The sequence below is a fragment of the Cydia strobilella genome, chromosome 19 (assembly GCF_947568885.1).
Source record: "Cydia strobilella chromosome 19, ilCydStro3.1, whole genome shotgun sequence".
NCBI classification, from domain to species: Eukaryota; Metazoa; Arthropoda; class Insecta; order Lepidoptera; family Tortricidae; genus Cydia; species Cydia strobilella.
In genome coordinates, this window is record NC_086059.1 from 8,699,276 (window position 1) to 8,717,746 (window position 18,471).

At 36.4% G+C, this 18,471-nt stretch overlaps 1 protein-coding gene across 1 annotated transcript in view; it reads left to right on the forward strand.

Moving 5' to 3' along the window:
• The window catches only part of LOC134750150 (ras-like protein family member 10B), a 48,643-nt gene that overhangs the window by 6,832 nt on the left and 23,340 nt on the right, over window positions 1-18,471 (forward strand). The window lies entirely within an intron of this gene.

Here is an 18,471-nt window from a genome sequence, read left to right on the forward strand (position 1 = left end):
ACTGAATTTTTATTGTGTCTTTCATATATACATGCAGAGCTTCTGAAGCACTTCACCTGTGTGTGAACTGCATAAAGTTGTCTCGGAAAACGCATTAATGTGTTTCACTTATGGTTTCACTCTTACCTTTGTGTACGTGTACGAGTGTGTTTGGCTTTTAATATGCATTTGGAGCATTCCGCACTCATCCCGCATAGGTATCATACGTATGCTATGGGAGAAAATACATGGTTTTGGTGTATTTTTGTCGTAAAAAAAATTGTACATATTTGCAAGAATTTCTATTACTTTCTATTATTTTATTCAAAGTAAGATGCAGCCTGTGTTAAATTATTTCATTTCATTTCATTTCATTTATTTGCACACATGGACAACATATTAAGTATTTACACCATTTTTTGTGAACATGTACCCTGGAAGGGTGTAGCAACATAAGTACTTAATACTAAAAACTTAAAATTAGGATGTTACATGAATTTAGCTAGCCCTGGGAGAAGCAAGATAACTTCAGCTACAAGTCTATCGTTATTACTAGGTCGATAAGTTTCTTCGACTTCTTCGTAGTTTGCAGAAGTAACTAACGAATTTGATAGGTACCTACTAAAATACTCCACTTCCAAAAAATGGTTTTCCCCTACTCAAAATCAGAATACAGCCTGTGAAAGTTACGTCCTCCATAATATTTTTGGTACAATTCACACATTAACCTGTAAAAGTGGTAACTATTTGCCGCAATCTAGAAAGGTGCGGTAATTTAAATGTGGGTGAGGTTACCATCATCATCAGATCATTCGGTACACCTCTACTTTACTGGTTTCTATCCAAATATCCTTACACCAGCCTTTATCCTCATTGGATATCTAAAAATCTTGACCACATTCGATTATCGGGCCACTTTGTTTTGGGATGCCACAAACAGAATAATCTTAATTACAAGCCACTGCAGAATAGATATTGATGTACAGTCAAACGTCAAAGATATGTTTACACTTTTACACTTTACTTTTGATTACAATGGAGAGAGAAAAACTGCATGTAAACATATCTTTGACGTTGACTGTACAAAAATTTTCATTCTCGGCGATGGCCTTTTAGTAAATTATCATTAAACAACTCAAACATAAATAGATAAAGGCTCACCCTGCTTTATATTCGCCAGGAAGCAGTTACTATGAAACAGGGCAATAAATGTTACAGCGCACTAAACTGGGTACGGGCAGCAAAGCGTTATGTAAACAACTACTAAATGAAGGCCTTTTGTTACACCGTTGCGTATGCATTTTTTTTTGATATTACAAAAATGTTACTAGTCAACCGTATGGTAAAACCAAGTCTACAGGAAACCAATATCGTAACTAGGTTTATTTTCTATGGACAGAACTTCATAGTTAAAAAGATCAGTCTATAGGTATAAGAGTTTAGTTCAGTCTAATAAGTTACTCAAAAAATAACATACCTATTTCCCTATAATATCTAAATTTTGTATCATTGATAGTGGGTAGTGACCCTGCCTGTGAAGCCGATGGTCCTGGGTTCGAATCCCGGTAAGGGCATTTATTTGTGTGATGAACACAAATATTTGTTCCTGAGTCATGGGTGTTTTCTATGTATATAAGTATGTATTTATCTATATAAGTATGTATATCGTCGCCTATCGCCCATAGTACAAGCTTTGCTTAGTTTGGGGCCCCTAATATTATATTATACATATATTGATGAAGTCCCGATTAAATACCTAAGTGAAGTAGATATATTGCGCTTCGGCCTCGGCAGCAGTGTTACACTGTCCAACTTGGTAATTCCTCTTCTAGAATTTATGTGGCATCGAAACACTTACCACTTGTTAGTTTTATCATGTGGAGTGCAGAAACTTCAACGCTTGATTTGTTTCATATTGTATCAGTGTTTGTAACAGTCATATATACATACTCATAAATGTATCTACGGAGCGCCTTCAATTGCGAGATCTGAACGTATATGATAGTTGGGCGCAACTGCGCTCGCCAACTCCTTACTCACGGCACTAGGTACCTAAGAGCAGTTTGCGACAGGGATAGGGAGGCTGATATCTGAATGGAAGGGAGTGCTTGAAAGGATGAAAGACAGATATTCTTAGATGTAAGTTAGTTTTTAATTAGTATATAAGTAGTTTTAAGTCATGAATCTATGTAACGCTTTGGCGTAAGCTGTAATGTTATATAACTTGATTCAATAAATAAATAAATATATCATTTCACATACCGTAAGATAAATTATTATGTATTTACACGTTACGGACCCGTGTGATGGGAGCCTTGCGCCGTCAGCCTGGCCGAACAAAGGCTGCCTAAAGTCAACTCCAACCTTTATTAAACCTTTGCCTCGTATGTAACGTTTGCCGATGTGCCCTTGCTGTAGAATAATGTATACTAGTACATCTTTTAAGTAAGCACTGAGATGACAGGAAAACATACGGAATCGCTTTAAATAGGAAATATTTCTCTTGGTAGAAATAAGCTAATTTTACGACTGGCAATGTAATTATGACTTCCCATGTCCAATGCTTCATCACATTTATCTTGTTCTGTTTTGCCCAAACGTGTTTTTTTTTTCATTGCTTCATTTAAACTAAGCGTCTGCATTTATCTTATTATTATTATATATTTTATTTAATAAAACACAGAGGTATTCTTAAATATAGTCATAGCCCCGCAAAACTCAAAAATGCGTTTGACTGTGGGGTCATCAGTCTCTAGTTATGTAACTTAAATAACTTGTTGGTAATTCATTACTACAATATATTTTGGTATTCATAGGTTTAAATTTAGGCTTATTATTTTCACGTCTTATGGCTTCAGGCAAACTATTAAGTAAGTATGGAATTATTTTCCTAAGGGTTATATCCCCGTAGTAGTTATTTAACTCTAGGAACGGATTGTTTGCCTGAAGTCACAGCCTTTGTGATATGTTTAACTGGTGTTAAGGAATCCGCTGAGTTAAGCTCTTGGCGGCTATGGTTATTGATCACAAGTAGGTATTTATGTTTTAAATAACTAACTGGTAAAATATTGCAAATTTTGAATTTTGCACCTTTACATTTGAGTTTAGGTTTATGGTTGACAATTTACGTAATTAAAAAAATCTGATCTGCATATTTTCTAATTTATCAGATATACAGATATACAGATCTTTATTGGTAAAATAGATACATTTTACAAGTCACTCAATTCTTAAAAATAAAATTATTATTCACAATAATAAGTTAATATAAATGTTATAGCTGTTTAAAGGAAGTTACGATATGGAATCAATGATCATTTCGCATAGACAGTATGAATTCGTCGATCGAGTAGTAAGCTTTTTCTACAACTAACGATTTTAGCTTTTTCTTAGTCTTAGTTGTGAGTTGTGAGCCCATAGTAGAGCCCTTATTCATGTACTTAGTCTTGTTCTTTTCTATCTAATGCCGTCGTACTAACAAGTTTCTACAACCTAGGGGACGTTTGTTCCGCAATCCGCAACGCTGGACTGAGTCCAAACATTCCTCACCCCCGCCTGTCTGGCGTCTTGATAACTACTAATTCAACCATCTTCGTTAACTCTTACATGCTTCCCTACATACTTACATCCTTTTTCCTCTATTCTCCCTATATGTCTTTATATTGTTACTATGCTTGAGTTTTATTTTTATTTTACTGAGTTAATACTTTACCTTGTCATTCTGCGTTTAAATACTGTATGTAGAGATGCCGAAAAAAAGTTTCATTCGCAAATTGCGAATGAAAAGAATTGCGATTCGCAACATATTCTTTCCCCCATTCTACTTTATATTGTTGTATGAATAAAATATATCCAGCAAAACTAGTTTTATTATGAAGGCAATGCCCTTTTAATATGTCTATACTGAAATGTTCTGTATTGAGAATTGCTTTAAAACATGTTGATCGCATGTCTTTATTATTCTAGTGTATAGCAAACTGTGTGCGATGGTAAAGTATTTATATTGATAATCTACAAGTTTTACTGTCTGTAATTTAGTGTGGCTACCACCATTTTTGCACTGACATAAACGCTATCGAGAACGTAATTACTTTCTATGCATCTCTTTCGTACTCGCATATTAGTGCTGAGGTGTGCCAAATACAATTTGAGACTGAAAGGGCTCGGAAAAACGCCTTTGTTTTTAATCTTTTAGAGGGTGAAATTCATTTTCATATTTCACAATAATAAGTTAGGCAGGGGGCCCCACAAGCCTTTGGGAATTGTCATATACTTGGAAATTTCGACCCATGCCACCGTGGCCGGATAGCCGAGCGTTTCAGGCACCTGTCCGGTAAACGGGGTACGCTGGTTCGGTTCCAGCTCTGGACACTGGAGGCTTTGGTCATTTTTTCCTTCGTATATGACATTTATTTCAGTTTATAGTTTAAATAGTAGTGTGTCTACTTGAAAAACCACAAATTAAAATATTTTCATAGAAAATAATTTAATTTGTTCTTAGAGTATTTTCATATTTATCTAAAACAAGCGAAAACTACTACAATACTAAAAAAAAGGTAAGTATATATCTTTATTAATGATGAGATTTATAGAACTCACTCTAGTTGCTATACAGACACTTCTATAGAAAAGTGTTGCCGGCGTATTTCTTTTCACAGCTTGACGATGGGTGAGGCAGTCGTATCATATTTGACTAAAGTGAATAAAGATAATTAATCACAAAACTCCCGTGAGACTAAACATATTAAAATGAATATTAATTAATTGATAATAATAATGAATATTAATTGCACTGTCTATTTAGCCACTGGGTAGAAAGCGGCGCACACCTCTCGACACCCCTGAGCCGCTCACACCGGTGTTGCCCTTGAGCCATGCTAGATGTCGCTTTTTGTGGGGGCCTGGGGGCCCATCTTATGAGGGAGAGTCACCGTCTTCCGGAAATAAAATTCCATATCGTTTTATTAGGCAGGCGTCCGGTTTTTTATCCCATAGCTCAGTACTTAGTCCATCGCTTTCACCCAATAACCTAGTTAATTTTAGATTCCATCAACTCTAAATAGTCCTTACACCCTGGCGGGAACTGCCTCTGCGTGTGTCCCATGACAAGGGCAGCATCCGCTCGGTGTACCCCTTTTCATTAAAGTGTAAAAAGGGCCTCTACGTGTTGGCTTCCGCTCCGCGCACGCCTCCCAAAGGTCCGGAACACCATTGTTCCGTGATGGGTAAGACATGAATATTTTATTATTTTACATTGCACTGATCATAGTGCCTACGTGACTACGTTGCAAATACAATTACATCCCATGAATGATGCATTTTGATGCATCTAATATCTTATAACGCACATGCTAATTTGCAAAAGATTAAATGAGCAGTACAATAACCAATGTGATGAAAACTCAAAATGGCCTAACAATAGAATTTTGTGACTGTACTTTCATTGTTAGTCTCGTGTGAGTTTACAAATATTTGGGTGACAGCCAAAAACCGAAGCGGCCTACGTTGCGCCCCGGGAAAACAATGGCTTTGATCCCTTTTTTTACCCGACGGCTGAATATATAGCCATTTTTTTTGGAATGAAGACACAAAATGCCACCATCCTCCCGATTGAAACTACATTCGTCTGGCCCCTTAAAAATGTCAATAAAATTGTACAATTAATTGCCTGAAGAAATTAAAAAAAAAAAGAAAAAGAAACTACTTTTGCGAAGAAATTAAAACAAATGCTTGTAACAAAAACCTACTATTCTGTAAAAGAATATTTAAACGACCAACTCTAAAATGTAATTTTTTGTTTAATAAGTTAGTTACAGTTGTTACCATGTGTATAAAAAACATTAGTTTAAGTTAGCTTAAGTTACTTTTAAGAATTGCCGTGCCCTAACGGGGCTCATGTTTGATACTTTTACCTTATAAGAACCTATGTACAACAACATGAAAGCAAATAAACTACTTGAATACTTGAAATGTGTGTCACGGGAAGGTACGTAGACAACATAGGTAATATAATATATGTAACTTTGGGTCATTATATTCTGTTTGTATATTTATAATTCAGATACGTAGAAGTAAACGAAATTAAAACTATTAGTTAGTTAGTTAGTAGCTTGCCAATGTTTCATAAAAGTTTTTTTTAAAGTTGCGGAACAAATGTTGGTCAGTTTGAGGAGTACAGCCTATAGCTTAATCTATTGCTCCTGTTACAGGAAACACCCGGTATAATCATTACATTTAGGTATATATATATATCTAGCGGGACAGTGCGACCAGCCTTCTGGGCGCCCTCTCAAGTCTCAAGTGTACCTATATTATTATATTTTGATTTGTGTTTTTATTTAAATTTATATTTTGTTCTTGTGTTTCGTTGTATAAAATATATAGTATAAAACAAAGTCGCTTGCTGCTGTCTGTCTGTCCTGTATGCTTAGATCTTTAAATCTACGCAACAGACTTTGATGCGGTTTTTTTAATATATAGTGATTCAAGAGAAAGAGGTTTATATGTATCAGCATTGCACCCGTGCGGCAAGCCGGGGCGGGTCGCTAGTATAAAATAATATATGACATTTTTCTTACAATATGAATTTAATTTCTTAAATTACGTAATTTTACAAATAAAGTTAAGAACACGTCGTTACTTGAAGCAGCGTACATACGCAGTGTGGTGTAGGTATTATGCGATGCGTTTTTGTCATACGAGTACCTACATTTTGCTGGGTAAATACTAAACAGTGCGTTAACCGATTTTCAGCAGTGGTGTGTCCTATTAGTTATTTCATAGACATTCAAATTGTTGAATAAATCGACAAAAACGTTTGATGGTCGCACTTGTCTGCGTAACTGCGTTTTAATGACACTTTATCTGACTCTTTCAACTGCATGGTGTTAAAAATTACGTTTATTTTATAACGCAGATAAAATAACCCCGCTCGCTAGACATAGGTACCAATTATTTATTTAAACTTTATTGCCCAAATTTACACAAAAAGAGTACAAATGGCGGACTTAACGCCTTGAGGCATTCTCTACCAGTCAACCATTGGGCTAAACAGAGACAGTTAGTTTGGTGCAGGATTGTAAAGAGTAAATATTAAAAATATCCAAGTCAGACTACTATGATACGATATTTACACAAATATCCATAAAGAAAATAATAATATACCTACATATATACAAATTTAATATATATATATATAAATAAACATACATATATTTAATAATTATGTACCTAGTGTGAGACATCACGTAGACATTTAGTCGCGAATGTTCTCAAATAAATGCTTACGCAACTTCCTTTTGAATGTAAGCTTGTTCTGAGCTTGGCTGATAGGCGAATTAAATATATACGTCTTTTACATATTCTTATCGCTTGTGTTTTGATAAGCCACGGCGATAGGTACCTAGGACGCACATGTAAATTCCGAAATAAATTATACGAGTATGCTACAATTAGTTAAAATATAAGTACCGTTGCTGAAAAGGTTAACTTCACTTAACAAAATTTCAAGGACTCAATTAAAAGTTAAGTAATTAAAAGTTTTCGATTGCTGAAACGCGATAGGTCCTTCAGAATCACGATAACAAGAATTTGGTGAAAAATAATTAAGAAGTTACTATTAATTAAACTTCACAGTTATCTTTGAAGGTTCTGTATTTTAATAGTATAATAAGAGCAGCATTAAAAAAATTAAAATCTAAAAACACACCGGTTTGTCAATACACCATATAGTTCTTATGCGTAATGTTAAGATTGAATTTGGGATTTGTCGGTCGGGAATATGCTGAATAATTTAATGGGTTTTCCTTCATATTATTACGACTTATAAGCTTACAGTCCAAACCAAAAAGAAAATAATGAAACTTAGCACGCATGTCCTTATTTAGCTTATGTGGTGTAGATGTCGGATAAGCAAATCATAGAAGTAGCAACAACTTGTCAAATGGGCATTTCCTTGTCATCCCCCCCTTCTCCTACTGGGTTTATAGCGACATTATCCGAAGGTATCACTAAGTATTCAAATATTAAGGCCGACTGATAAAACAAGGCAAATTTTAATTAATGTGGAGAAGTTTTAGACTGTCAGTAGGCCGAGCACATGATTGATGATTGATCGCCGCGAGATAGACTACCCGTCTTTTACTAACTGTATGAATTAAAGGAGGACGGGTAGGCTATGTCGCGGCGAGATACTCTCGCGCCAATCATGTGCTAGCCCGGCAGGCGCTTAAAGCTGAAGATTTTATTAAATCGAAACTGACTCCAACTTTCTTTTAACTGATAAAATTAGAAACTTTGCCGTTTAAAATATGCTTTACTTGGAGTTCACGAATTCGTTAAGTAATTATTTGTGTTACGATAATTCTTATCTCTTTTTACCCGATTGATTAAGAAGAGGCGAATTTTAAAATGTCTGAATTCCGTAAATAGAAATAGACAGGAGATACCTAAGTAGATTCCGAGTTCATAATTATGCAAAGAGTGGTCTTCAGCACGTGCCAAAGCAGCCATGTCGTTTAAAAAGCAACTATCGTGATAGTATTAAGCTTCAAATTTATGTGACAGCTCATTCAGAGAACAATCAGGGTGGGCTTTTCTTTGGAGATAGCAACGTGTTATGAATTTGAACCGTATAAGTAGAATGGTAAATTTGCTTTTTAAACGGGCTTGTTCCCGTTACTTATGCCAAGGTTATTTATTATCAGTAAGCAGTGTAACCACTTCATAAAGAAAATAATATATTTTGTTTAACAGATTAGGGCCCGAACCCGATAAAATTATCTGAGATAATTCACACTATTTACCTAAAAGATGTCTATTTACTCTCGATTTAAAATAAAAAACAAGTTGTAGTGGACTGGAGGCAAGTTGGGGCAAGTTTCCGAATTGTAGGAAAAGTTCACAGGAAATTTAAAAAACCGTTTTGCAAACGGTAATTGCGATTCCTGTACAAAAACATAAGTTTCCGAAATTTTTCAGTGGAATTTTTAGCAATTTTTTAACTTTCCGAGAGAACATCAGTACTTTCGATTCGAGGTTATTATTAGAGGTCGCAAAGTTACTGTATATTACTTATATACTTTCAGCCTTATTGAATAAGAAATAACTCATGAATATATTATAATATCATTTACGTTTTTATTACGTATTTGCTCGATACGTTACTTTTAGTAAAACATGACTCACATGACTGTGATAGTAATATTTAAGACATTATTTGTAGCTTTTAGTTTGATCGACGGTTATGAAATGGTAAAACACTTACCTTTTTGAATATTTTATAACAACTCAGACTAATGTATATAGGTAGGTACCAACTTAATAATTTAAATACAGAGCGAAATAAAAACTACCTAGCGCCTGACCATAAAAAATCTTTTACTATAAAAAACATATTTTTACTTGAAACTCGTTAACGTCCTTTATTTCAAATTTCCAATAGAACAATGTTATGGCTCTACTACTTGTCACCAAAGCTTAAAATATTGAGCTTCAATCAAACGAAAACTCGTGCAATTGACAGGTCAAATTAACGCGTTTGAGTCACAATTTGCTGGCTGAATAGAGAATCATTAGAGAAAGTGCTAAATTGCTTACAATGAGTTTGTATTGTTTAATTTTCGGAATAACATTGTAAGTGAATATCGAACAACGTTGTTTGATTGCTTAACATGATAAATGATTATAAATTAAATATACAAGATAAGAAATAAAGCAAAAATAGAAAAATTCGCTGTCTCGAGTAAAACGTCTGTACAATGGGGAATGTTCCGAAGAACTTTTTGATCTGGTGCCATCGTCTCGTTTCTATCACCGCACCTCCCGCCAAAGGAGCAAAGCTCATCCTCACTTCTTAGACACATGGCACACCATGAATAAGCGGGCATCCCGCTCGTTTCTTCCCAGAACGTGCAGAATGTGGAATGAGTTGCCTCCTGAGGTATTTCCTTTGTGCTACGACATGGGATTCTTCAAGAAGCGGGTATTTAGGGTTCTCAAGGGTCGGCAATGCTTAAGTGGCTCCTGTGATGTTGCTTACGTCCATGGGCGACGATGACTGCTTCCCATCAGGCGGCTCGTCTGCTCGTTTGCTGAACATCACATAAAAAAAAAAAAAAAAAAAAAAAACACGAACTTGCGACTACAATATGTTTTACTGATTTATATACTATATGTTTTATTGATATACGTATATATGTAAATACGAAAGTACGTATATTTATGTTTGCTAGTGAGTATATAAAATATCGATGGCCAACATTTTGTAAAGTATTCCTTAAGAGACTAGCGATGTTACTAAATCGCGAATAGATGAAATCATGTACATCCAACTGCAAAAGTGCATGACCAATATATGAATGAATTCCATTCATTATGTGTCCATGCAATTTTGCAGTTCGCTGTACATAGTAACATTAATCTGTGAAAATCATGTACATCCAACTGCAAAAGTGCATGACCAATATATGAATGAATTCCATTCATTATGTGTCCATGCAATTTTGCAGTTCGCTGTACATAGTAACATTAATCGGTGAAAAAATCTTTAACAGTAGAACCATGTTAAAAGAAAAAAGTTCCTCAAATAAATTTAATTTAAAAGTTTCCTTTCTATCACGTTAGGCCCCATATTCCCCTTTACGCGAATCATCGGGTTCGGAAACTTTGCACATTCCGTGTTTTAGGAACAAACGGAAAATCGAAACGGGAAAATATTTTACTTCTTCATTGGAAGTATTTCTACGAAATCAGTGAATTCTAAATGAATAAATGTAATAGGACATTTTTTTACACAAATTGACTAGCCCCACAGTAAGCTCAAGTAGGCTTGTGTTGTGGGTACTCAGACAACGATATATTATACATACTTATTATATAAATACTTATATAGGTACATAGAAAACACTCATGACTCAAGAATAAATATCTGTTATAAACTGAAATAGATAACATATACTAAAGAGAAACCGGCCAAGTGCGAGTCGGACTCGCGCACCAAGGGTTCTGTACTTTTTAGTATTTGTTGTTATAGCGGCAACAGAAATACATCATCTGTGAAAATTTCAACTGTCTAGCTATCACGGTTCATGAGATATAGCCTGGTGACAGACAGACAGACGGACAGCGGAGTCTTAGTAATAGGGTCCCGTTTTTACCCTTTGGGTACGGAACCCTAAAAAAATGACCAAGTCCACCGGTGGCCGAGGCGGGAATCGAACCCGCATCTTCAGCTTACGCAGCTAACGTCCTATCCACAATATTGTGACTACATAAAAAAAAACACATAAAAAAAACAAAATAAATTGATTTGTTTCCCAGTTGAATAAATATCTGTGTTCATCACACAAATAAATACCCTTACCGGGATCCGAACCCACTAGGCCAGACCGGATTATAGGTCTACCATTTTACTGAGGCGGTCGGTAAGAAATAATTATGGTCAGCTAGGCTGGTTTAAGGCTTGATACATGAAACTGATTTCTATTAGGTACTTGTAGAACTTTTACTAAAAAATCACCATTTTACCAACCGCTTGGGATATAAGTGGCAGACCTATTGTTAATCAGAATTTAAGATTTTAATTGGAAGTAGATATGAAACAATAGGAGTCTCCTTTTATTTATATAGAATTACAATCTACCCAAAAATGGTATGATATTTTTTATACATGTATAATTATGTACAAATCCATACAGACTACAAATAGTAACTAACAGAAATCAAAGATAGATATAACTCCGTAATAGATGGATACAGTCTAAGGAAAAAACGTGCCTCGAAAATCACGAAAATTTGATTCTCGATCAGATGGCGCCACTAGTTTTGGCCTACTCTCGTATAGAGGGCGTTGACTGTTTCGTTTGTTATTTTAATACATTTTAAAGTATTTTTATAAATCTTCATTTTTAGTTTTAAAGTATGTCGATAGATGGCAGTGAATTTACAGTGGTTACAAAATTTACTATGACAGTACCGCTCTGTATTATTATATCCTCATTGCAGAAATTAAACATAGATATGTTTAAGTAAACACTCAGTGTCCCTTATATAACTATGAACTACTCCCCCAAAATGTCCCTTAAGTGATTTGCTCTATCCTTAAGCTCTCGACCCACGTCACACCGCCAATTAAAGGGGCCCACCCATTCAGACCAGTCCGCCGGACGATATCAGCCTGTCAGTTAGAACAAAAATTTGACAGTTGAAGAACTGAGACGACGCAGGTGGCCACTTAGAAAAAATGTGAGGAAAAGTGGCAGTGTCTAAAGTTGAAAGTGCTTCGAAAACCTACTGTGTAGTTTGCTCAAACTAAATAACGGTATATTTTGCACAAACCTAGGGTAATATAGGCCAGAAGGGCCAAATCCATAGTGACCGAAAATAATTGAAATATAATTATTATTTTTCATATTTGATATAAATCCCGATATTGAATCCCCTTGAAATTTTGGACAATAGAAATCCTAATTAGTTGAATTATGAGTTTCATTTCTCCACTACCTAAAGGTTGTCTGGAAGAGATCGCTCTTTAGCGATAAGGCCGCCTGTTGTTTACCTCTGTCTTCATGTATTATGTGTGTTTCTATGTACATTTATTCTGAGGTTGTGCAATAAAGAGGATTTGTATTGTATTATATACAGACAACTACAGGTACCCAGCGATTTTAGTGCTACCTGAAATTATTCACGGTGTTTTAGTGCCTTTTATCTCAACACGATTTATTTCGTCTCTCGGGATGGGAATGGTGTTGTATGGGATAGCTGAAAAAGGAACGCACGTCAAAGTGATGCCGACATCTTACGCTTATTCAAATTTATATATTAGTATTATTATATTAGTAGTATATTAAGAGCTTTGTTACTTAATTATCTACCCAAAAACAACTAAAGTAGTAGGTTAACGGGATACTCTTAAATTCCTTAAAATTTAAAGTCTTGAATAGAACTCTGTACCTATCTTGAAGATCGTCACTTAAAGAGATATACTGGAAAACGAAAGTTTGTACATCCAGTTCCATACCGGCTCTACTTAAGGGGCCCAATGACTATTAGTCCGCCGGACGATATCGGCCTGTCAGATCTTGGGAACTGTCAAATTTTTGTTCTAACTGAAAGGCCTTTTTGGACTTCCGGTTCGAGCGCCATCTTGATAGTTAGCATCGTGATTAATTACTTTGTTTTTTGCTTATTAATATTGTTTAAAGTGTAATATCGATAGCTTATTATACAGTAAACTAATGTGGTAGTGTGCAGTGAATGGAGAATTAATTTTGAAGCGCGTTTAACCACCATCTTGGAGTCAACGGCCGGTAGTCCACGTGCTTCTTGTAAAGTCTAGCTATCGATTTACAAGAGCTAACAAATCACCGTACACTGTCTTGTACAACCGTACAATTTTTGTCGTTTGTAAACCTCTCAATACCTTGATACTGGCGAAATAGTCCCACTGGGCTGAAGCCATAATTTTAAAAGAAGAAGAAGAAGAAAGGCCTTTTTTTATTTATTTCCATTTATTTGGGGCATCAACAGCAATACAAAAAAAAATATAGTAAACAGAAAACATAGCCAATACCAGATGTCCACAAAAGTACAACTAACATGCACTAGCCAAGTGGAAACAAGAGAATACAAAAAAAAGTAGTAAAAAAGCATTTTATATAAACTGGATATGGCTTGCATAACGTGTGTGTGTGTGTGTTTTGTTTGAGTGATTGTGTGTGTGTGTTCGTTTGTCTGTGTATGTGACTGTGACTGTTTAGTGTTAGACGGATAAATTTAGACGCAATCAAGAGCTTAATCTGGTAAGGTCAGGTGGGGTAAGAAAAACATAGTTTAATTTGCTCGGGGCAAAAGAAAACCTTGTGAGGAAAGTACTTCTACGTAAGTCGCTCTTATTAACAAGATGAGTTAACAACGTTGGCCCCCTTTGTAAAACAACTAACTATTATTTTACCTGTACAATAACAAAGAAAATAAAAAAAACTCAATGTAATATTAAAGAATAGTAATTTTAATTAAACTATGAATTTGTTCACAGGTAAGTACAGTAGCTACATAGTACACGTAAGTCTAACATGTACAATCAGCTGCATAGATAACTGACCCCCTGCATAGATATTTGTTATCAAGGGGGGTATACTATCTCTGCAGCTGACTACGAAGGATGGCCAGATTTCCGTACAGTATGCACCGATCATATCCTACGTATCCTAGTACCAAATTACAAATTATATGTTGTGTATAACATTAAAAACTTTCGCGTTTTGAACACATATTAAATCACATTTAAAATCGGGTCTATCGCGAATTTATTTTGTTACCTTTATGTACCGTGGTCGCGGCTAACTGATGTCCCAGCAAACCCGATTTACCTGATTTTAAATGTATTTTCTATAAAAAGGGACCTTATTGTCGATGGCGCTTACGCCATTATAAACGATGGTCCGATATAAATACAATGCCGCGCGACGCTGTGCCGCGTAAGCGCCATCGACAATAAGGTCCCTTTTAATAGATAATGCCCCATATATTGTGTAGTAAACAAATAAGTTACTATAAGGAATATTAAACGTTCTCCAAGCAGCCAATACGTTAATGAGCTCGTACAGGGTGTAATAGGATCGTTAATTAGTCCGTCGAACGTGACTCCATGTAAGATAAGGGTAGATGCAATCAGTGTAGCCCCTCGTCGTCACTTTTTGCTTTTCTATTTAGGACTTTATACTATAACGTACAAGAATTAATTTCAATTAATTTTGGTTAGAATTAAGATAACTTTTTAGGTTTCGAGTTAATTTGCTAATGTGTTATTAGACAATATATATGTCGGGGATAATTGGGGGGTGTGGTGGTCTATAGCGGTGGCGGTAGTGGGCGCAGTACATCGATGTATGCCTACACAGCTAAATAGTATACTACCACTGCTACCAGTGTATGAAATAATACTACGGACTCATCAACCTAGTGCCTACTATACTTTCGTACTGAATGATAAAATAACTAGTCACTCTAGCAACGGAAATCGATTTAATTTAAAATAAAAGAATTACAATTAAACGTTCAAATCTTTATTCAAGTAGGTGGGCATATTACAATGCGATTATGAACGTCAAACAAAGCTATTCCGGTTCCAACCGTACACCTCTTGACCCGAGAAGATTTAACCCTATATGGGACCGGCAACAAACTCGGCGGGACACATCTTTTCAAAACAACACTTATTTTCTAATTTTTACAATAGTAAACCTCTAATGACTCATGAGAAATCAAATTAACACTCGGGATAAAACACTTAGCTAAATGATTAAATTATGTTGGAATATATAACTTTCAAAATAATCCTTCAGGTCTTCAGGCCTTCAGGAACGTAGTGAGTTTAGGCACGAGGTTGGTTAACGTCCGATATCTAGCACGGTCCGATCGAAAATCTTCGAATGAATGCCGCGGAGCGGCGGAGCCTAAATCGCTCCCACCAAAGTGAATGTAGGCCAACTTACTTGACCAGTTACCAACAAAACTGCCAACTCGTACCTAACTTCACGCAAGCTAAACCACTTGACGTTCCAAAGCCTGTACCTAATCTTATTTCAACAAGAATGCCAATAGATGGCGTTACTCTCTACATAACTCGATAAATTACATTATCAACTAAGTAATACATAGCAACACTTTGCTAATCGATTGTATACAGGCGTCTAAAACTGAAATGTAACGCTGCAATGTGTCCTTCTGGAGTCTCGCTCCGACACGGCCATCCTGCGGTACACACGTCCTCGTGTGTGGGTGTATGCATTTGATTCTGAAACAAAACACACAGCAGAGTATTTCAATCGCTCGGTCATTCCTGACCCACAATTTCGGTCTCATTTGTCATCAAACAAAATCAAGCTATGACTCTACATATGACTCTACATATGACTCTACATATGACTCTACATATGACTCTACATATGACTCTACACATGACTCTACATATGACTCTACATATGACTCTACATATGACTCTACATATGACTCTACATACGACTCTACATACGACTCTACATACGACTCTACATACGACTCTACATACGACTCTACATACGACTCTACATACGACTCTACATACGACTCTACATACGACTCTACATACGACTCTACATACGACTCTACATACGACTCTACATACGACTCTACATACGACTCTACATACGACTCTACATACGACTCTACATACGACTCTACATACGACTCTACATACGACTCTACATACGACTCTACATACGACTCTACATACGACTCTACATACGACTCTACATACGACTCTACATGACTCTACATGTGACTCTACATGTGACTCTACATGTGACTACATGTGACTCCTACATGTGACTCTACATATGACTCTACATATGACTCTACATATGACTCTACATATGACTCCATATGACTACATATGACTGTCATACGGATATGCGCCAGTCCATCGGCTTGCTGGAATCTAACAACTCATCAGAAGTTAACCATCTCAGCCGCGTAAGTGCTACTCCTCGCAAAGAGTATACTGCACATAAAAAGCAGACCACTTGCACCTCTTACATGCTCCGGAACTTCTGATGCAGTTAGTAGACAATGCCCAGTCCATCGAGCGCCTTCAGTCCATCGAAAGCAAAACAGTAAGTGAGTACCCAGTCCATCGGGCTGCCTTCAGTCCATCGAAAGCAAAATAGAGTAGTGCCCAGTCCATCGGGCTGCCTTCAGTCCATCGAAAGCAAAATAGAGTAGTGCCCAGTCCATCGGGCTGCCTTCAGTCCATCGAAAGCAAATAAGTAGTGCCCAGTCCATCGGGCTGCCTTCAGTCCATCGAAAGCAAAACAGTAGTGCCCAGTCCATCGGGCGTACTCTCAGTCCTTCGAAAGTACAGGCTTTCAGTCCGTAGAAAGCAAAATAAAATGTTAACAGTAAATCCCAAAAAGAAAATAAAAACAAGCGTTACAATCATGTTACTCAGAATCACTGGCACTATCAGCATCATTAATACCCAACTCATGGCAACCTGTACCTGTTGCTCAGGCATTTTTCTAATTTGATAATGGGGGTATTTTAAAGTCAAATCTGTGTCAGTATATTTTTGACCTAATTACAGACTGAAACTGAACATTACTGATCAAAATCACATAAGATCGCTTTTTACTTTAGCTTTAACATCAGGTGAACATGAGTTCTGAATAGAAGTAAAACTTCTCAAACATTATAAACCCAACGAAATGGGAACTGCTCACCAGCCAATAAAGTAGGTATGATGCACAATTGCACACGTCCTCAAAGGTCCAAGCACGAAGGCCGATGCTCTCCGCCTTGCAGTTGCCGTTGCTGCGGCAGATGGCGAGATGCACGATGTGGTTTTTCATAGCTGGCTGTTAAGCTGCTTCAGGCGTTGAAACACACGCGTGATGGCGTCTGTAAGTTGTCTCGGCTCAGGCTGCACCACACTGTAACATTAATTTTCAAACGCGTAGCTCATGTTTTCATAATCTACAAGATTTGTGTCTATCACGGCACTACGGGCAATAATTAGTTCCAATTTATTAACTACAAAACGTTACAGAACTAAAATGTCATAATTTTATGCATTGGCGAATCGGCCGGATTATTTTCTATCGACACAATTTTATTTTCATGAAAATTCAAATTCGAGGGTAGATTCACAATTGAGCGACGAAATAATAACATGTCGTAATAGTTGATGCTTGATTGTTACTAAACGTAATGATATTACAACAAAATAACACGTGATCGCTCTAATTTTAACGGATTACAAATCAACAACAAAGAAACGTGGTGATATCAGAGATAGGGTCACGTTACGACGGCTCTGGTCGACTGCCTTAATCATAATTCACAATAATTCACACCAAATAACAATGAACTTCACTCACCTTTCAATGTAGGTCAGACACGTGAGCTTACCATTACCACGTGTCCAGATTAAGCATGTATGTCCCCGAATACAATCCGGAAATACGAGTACACCACGATCCCACGTGGCTGTGCAAGCAATACATGATGCTCTTAAATCCCACGCTCTGATGTCGGGGATAATTGGGGGGTGTGGTGGTCTATAGCGGTGGCGGTAGTGGGCGCAGTACATCGATGTATGCCTACACAGCTAAATAGTATACTACCACTGCTACCAGTGTATGAAATAATACTACGGACTCATCAACCTAGTGCCTACTATACTTTCGTACTGAATGATAAAATAACTAGTCACTCTAGCAACGGAAATCGATTTAATTTAAAATAAAAGAATTACAATTAAACGTTCAAATCTTTATTCAAGTAGGTGGGCATATTACAATGCGATTATGAACGTCAAACAAAGCTATTCCGGTTCCAACCGTACACCTCTTAACCCGAGAAGATTTAACCCTATATGGGACCGGCAACAAACTCGGCGGGACACATCTTTTCAAAACAACACTTATTTTCTAATTTTTACAATAGTAAACC